The following is a 6,187-nucleotide window of genomic DNA, read 5'->3' as shown; positions in this document are numbered from 1 at the left end:
TTCCATTTTCAATGGCAAAAACCATCAAAGAGTACACTAAAGTTAGTGGAGTCATTGTAAAGTGGCTTGTAATAGGTGTTTTACAAGTTAGTGAAGTTGAAAGCCTACAAGTGTAGGCCGTGGTTTTTTGATCCCCTTGTGTGGGATTTTTCCACGTAAAAATCCTCTGCCTTATTTACATACTGTTTTATTAGTATTATCAGCAAAATCTTGTCGAAGACCAGATACTCTACTATTTGGTGGACTCACACAAACTAACAGCATCTTATATTGAATTCACCTTATTCCAAATGGATGTCAAAAGTGCTTTTCCAAATGGACTTCTTAAGGAAGAAGTCTATATGAAGCAACCTCCAAGGTTTGAATGTCATGAACACCCTGATTATGTGTTTAAACTGGATAAAGCATTGTATGGGTTGAAGGAGGCTCCTAGAGCTTCGTATGAAGGACTGTCAAAGTTCCTCTTGGAAAATAATTTTAAAAGAGGAAAAATTGACAACACTTTGTTCCTAAAGAAACGGGGAAGGAAACTGCTCATTGTTCAGGTCTATGCTGATGATATCATTTTTGGGGCAACAGTTGAGTCTCTGTGTGAAGAATTTGCAAAACTCATGGGAAATGAGTTTGGAATGAGCATGATGGGGGAACTGAACTTTTTCTTGGGTCTTCAAGTAAAACAGTCCTCAAAGGGTACATTCATTTGTCAGCAAAAATACATCAGGGAGCTCTTGAAGAGGTTTGACATGGAAGCATCAAAGGTGATAGATACTCCCATTACGATGGCCACTCGACTGCACATGGATGAAACTGGATCTCCTGTAAATCAAACCATGTATAGAGGCATCATTGGGACTCTTCTCTATCTTACTTGATATTGTCTTCAGTGTGAGGCTATGTGCAAGGTTTCAATCAAATCCCAAGGAATCTCATTTGAAGGCTGCCAAAAGAATTCTGAGATACCTTAAAGGAACACATGACCTGGTTCTTTATTATCCCTCAAGCGACAATTTTAATCTCATTGGATATGCTTATGCAGACTATGCAGGTTATCTTATGGACAGGAAAAGCACTTCTGGAATGGTTCACTTTCTAGGATCATATCTCATCTCCTAGGGAACAAGGAAGCAAAATTCAGTGGCTCTTTCAACAGCTGAAGCAGAATATGTAGTTGTAGCATCCTACTGTGCTCAACTTCTATGGATTAAGCAACAACTAGAAGATTTTGGGGTACTTATTAAGAGTGTGCCCCTTCTATATGACAACACCAGTGCACTCAACATGGCCAAGAATCCAGTTCAACACAAAAAGGACCAAGCATATTGATGTGAGGCATCACTTTCTGAGGGATAATATGGAGAAAGGGTTGATCTATATGAAATTCTATAGCATAGAAGATCAAATTACAGATATCTTCACCAAAGCATTAAGTAGGGAACATTTTGAAAGAAACAGAGTGAAACTAGGGATGTTAAAGCCCAATTGAGGACTTGATTCCTCATCATTTGGCTATGAAAATCACCTTTAGGTAAAACTAGCTAAAAGTATTTTCTGGCCAAGTCTAACTTACTTCAATACCGTTGAAGGTAAATACACATGATGAGTATAGAAGATGTAAATGCAGTACATAGACGATAAAAGAGGATTGATACTTTCAAATAACAGGTCAAGAACCTGGTTCTTGTACCAAAAATGAGTAGTTCTGTGCATTCTTTAATACACGTCTTAAAAAGGTACAAAACACAACTGCCATGTCATCCACCTTTTCAGATCCTACTGTCATGTCTCTTCACTTCAAATCGTTCCATCTCCCTCTAAAACATTGCACTTCTCCACGCACAACTACCGTTTCAGAACCGGTCCCTATCTCTCTCTTCATAATTATCCATCCTTAATAAAACCCTCTTTTTTTCTCCACAAACCATACGTCTTCCATTGGAACTCCCTAGAGTACCTTCACTCCATCTTTTCATGGCCGATACAAACTCCGACATCCCTGCCTCAGTCATCCTTGGTACTGAAAAACCTATGGAGTCTTTCGTCCCCTCTGGGTCTTCTATAACCACTCCTACTCTCCCCGTTGAAATCACTCCTCACCCAGATTCCCCATCTCTCTCCATTTTAGAAACCCCTAAAATTGTTGATCCGTCTTCTCTATCTTCTAAGGTTCCCACTAATCAAAGAACAAATGGAGAACAAGGTCAAAACAATGAGGTCGCAGAGGGTTCCGCCATTGTTACTGCAAATTTTGTGGTGGCAGTGGTGCTGATTAGGAAAGAAAATGTTGTAACTATTTTTGTTGTATCTGCTGACGGTGTCCTTCATGAGATAATTTCTCAGAATAACGAGGTACGGGGTATTAGGGAAGAAGGAGCCATAGTGACTGTTGAAGATGTTGTACTAGCAGAAACTACTGGCCCTCACATGAGGCACCTGATCCCTCTCCGGAGGACCTAGGTCAGGGTTCTCGTTCCCAGTACAGTTCTGCTCCTACATTTGTTATTGCGCCTATAGACATTTAAGCTTCTGAGATGAGGTCCAGTGATGAGGAGGATTTAGACAACTTGGCTCTCGATGCATTCATAATTAAGTGAAAGGTGGTGTCCACTCCTGACTCTACCACCAAGTGACCTACTACCAGGTTGCAAGCTAAGGTGGCCTACGACTCTGCCCTTCAAAAGAGCAAAAAAAGTAGTAAGAAGTAAAAGAGGATATTGGTGAAAGATAATGTGCTCATATGTGATAAAGCAGTCCCTGTGGTAGAAGTGGAAGAGGAAACACCAGAGGAACTAGGTTCATTGGTGAGACGATCCCAAAAGGAGAAGTGTGATGACCCGGCTAGTCGTCTCATGATTTGCCGCTCTATTTCCCTTATTTCTGCTTCTTATTGCTTTGTCTATCGATTTTGTGAGTGACTGGGTTGGTTGGTTTGGGTTCGAAATGGATTTGGTAAGGTTTGAGACACTTAATCTCTTTTGAGGAAGCTTAAGTTGGAAAAGTCAATCGGATGTTGACTTATGTGTTAGAGGGCTCGGATGTGAGTTCTGATGATTCGGATAGCTTCGGGAGGTGATTTGGGACTTAGGAGGGTGATCGGAATGTCTTTTGGAGGTCCGGAGTAGATTTAGGCTTGAATTGGCGAAATTGGATTTTTGGCGTTTTCTGGTTGATAGATGAGATTTTGATATATGGGTCAGAATGGAATTCTGAGAGTTGCAGTAGTTCTGTTGTGTCATTTGGGATGTTTGTGCAAAATTTCAGGGCATTCGGACGTGGTTTGGTTGGGTTTTTGATCAAAAGCGTAATTTAGAAGTTTTTGGAATTCCTAGGCTTGAATCCGATGCGAATTGAGTGTTTTGATATTGTTTTGAGCGTTCCGAAGGTTGGAACAAGTTTGAATGAGGTTATGGGATATGTTGGAATATTTGGTTGAGGTCTCGGGGGCCTCAGGTGAGTTTCGGGTGGTCAATCAGACCATTTTTTGTTGTTGTAAATTGCAGAAAAACTGCTGAGTGTTGCAGAGAAATTAGACCTTCGCGTTTGCGAGTAGGTCCTCGCGTTTGCGAAGGGTTAGCTGGTGAAGGTTGAGATTTTAGCCTTCGCGTTCACGAGGAAGGCTCCGTGTTCGCGAAGGGCTAAGTGATTGGGCATCACGTTCGCGAGAAGGGGAGCGCGTTTGCGTAGAGGAAATCGAGCAGCTGGGTTTGAGGTTGAGTTGTTCATCGCGTTCGCGAGAGAGGGAGTGCGTTCGTGAAGGGTTAGTCTGAGGAACCATCGCATTCGCGATGGGCATATCACATTTGCGTAAGAGGATTTTTGGTCAAAGTTGGTTTGTGCTTCGCGAACGCGAGGCGTTGACCACATTCGCGAAGAAGGAATTGAGGTGTGGGTAGAATGTTTAAATAGCCGTCTTGTCGCGATTTTGGGGTTTATTTCCACCATTTTTGAGTGATTTTGGAGCTTTTTGAAGAGGATTGACGAGGGATTGGGAAACACTTGGAGGTAAGATTCATGGACTTAATACTCGATTCTAATGTGAAATCTACCTAATTAATCATGGAAATTAAGCCTAAAATTGAAGAACTAGGGCTTGAAATTGGAGATCTAGAATTTGGGATTTGAGGGGTCATTTGTGGTTGGATTTTGACGCTTTTGGTATGAATGAACTGGGGGAGTGATAAGGAATCCATTGATGTGAACTTTATCAAAATCCGAGACGTGGGCTAGAGGGTCAGAAATTTCGGGATTTGTGTTGTTATTTAATTTCTTTCGAGTGAGCTTTATTCCCTTAGCATATTTTAATGGTTTTGCACAGATTTTGGTTAGATTTGGAGCATCCAGAGGCCGATTCGAGGGGCAAAGGCATCGCGAGCTAGAGATTGTGACCGGTAGAGGTGAGTAATAATTGTAAATATTGTTCTGAGGGTATGAAACCCCGGATTGCACATCGTTATGCTATATTGAGGTGACGCACACGCTAGATGACGAGCGTGGGTCGTGCACCATTGGGGATTGTGACTTAGTCCGTCCCGAATGACTATTTTACCGCGTATTTGATTGAAATCTATTTGCTATCATCTTATTTTGGGTTGAATGCCATATTTGGACCTCGTGCCAACTATTTGAACCCTTATGGTATTTTACCGATATTTCCTCACTGTTTTGACCTTATACTTAAACTCAGTCATGCTATATTCTACTGTTTTCATAACTCAGTCATGTTTACTCTGCTTTAACACTTAAATGATTTTTTGGGCTGACCATCATGTTTTACTATTGCCCGAGTGGCTTATGAGATTCTGTCTGAGTAAGGCCGAGGGCCTATGTTGTGAAGAAACACTGATTATGATTATGAGGCCGAGGGCCTGAGATTTGTACGCCATGAGGTGGCTTGTTGATGTGAGCCTGAGAGCCTAGTGATGATGCCACGAGATGGCTTGATATTGCGCTTAGGCTGTAAGGGACCCCTCCAGGAGTTTGCACACCCCCAGTGAGCGCGGGTACCCATTGTGATGCGAGATATAGCCTGAGGGGTTGGTATTATTTCTGAGATATTGCCCGAGGGGATGGACGACCACCAGTACCACCAGCTATGGCCACTAGTGGCCGAGGACGCAGTCGTGGTCGCGGTAGGGGTAGAGGTGTGGCTCGCACAGCAGCTAGGGCCGTACCTGGAGATCCACCAGCCGCCCCAGTTCAGTCCAATGTTGCCTTTGCTTTTTAAGAAAATGCATATAAAATCTTTATCTATATAAAATCTATCATCTTTTATTGTCTCATTGCTTGAATTTTAAATTCTCTTCTCTATCATATTGTGTGCACATATGTGGCATAAGTTAGCTCGGCTAGACTTCTTTATGATGTTTGACTGTTTGTGTCTTTTTAATGATACCAAAAGAGAGAATAAATAAAGTATAAAGATAAAGATAAAATGATTCAAAAAGAAGGCAGCCCTAAATTCAGGGGGAACATGATTCAAAAAGGAAGGCATAAAGTTAGAGGGAACTTATGAGTTCCTGTTACTTTATCTGGTTCTTCTTGCTCTAAATACACGTTATCAATGTTTAAGTCTGCCATCATCAAAAAGGGGAAAATTGATAGGTTTTCAATATCTTTGACTTATGTTTTGATGATCTGACAAACTTACTGTCAAGGACCAGATAGGGAACCTGACACACTTAGGCTACACTGCAAGTTAATAGATTTCAGCTAAATGTGAACCGCTATAGCTTTAGGGGATAGAGAACCAAACAAGGACATGATACCCTTGTGGTTCCCTTATAGTAGTACGACGTCAATGGGATACAACTGGAAGCGACGTGACTGCCTGCACTGTTTCTGCCCGTATTGCACTGTTTTCAGTGGCCACTTATTCCTTGACCAACTAAAGTGCTTACATCATTTCAAGTGATGTCATCAAGGTGTATCAATAATGAGTTTATATCAAAACATCACTTGAACACTTCAGTTTCTCATTCAAGCCTTTTGCAAAACTGAGAAATTAATTCTCACGAGCTTGAAGAATAAAGTTAAACGCTACTACGAACCAGTTCCTAAAGTTAGTATTTTGTTGTCCATAGTTGAGTTGTAACTTTGTGATTGTTCTTATTGTATCTCCTAAGTTGCTTAGAAAGAAGCATTGATTAGGAACCCTCTTGTAAAATCCGTAAACTCTCTGAGTTTATGTTGT

This window comes from Nicotiana sylvestris, chromosome 3 (genome assembly GCF_000393655.2).
Source record: "Nicotiana sylvestris chromosome 3, ASM39365v2, whole genome shotgun sequence".
Classification (NCBI taxonomy): Eukaryota; Viridiplantae; Streptophyta; class Magnoliopsida; order Solanales; family Solanaceae; genus Nicotiana; species Nicotiana sylvestris.
Note: the sequence above shows the minus strand (reverse complement) of the source record.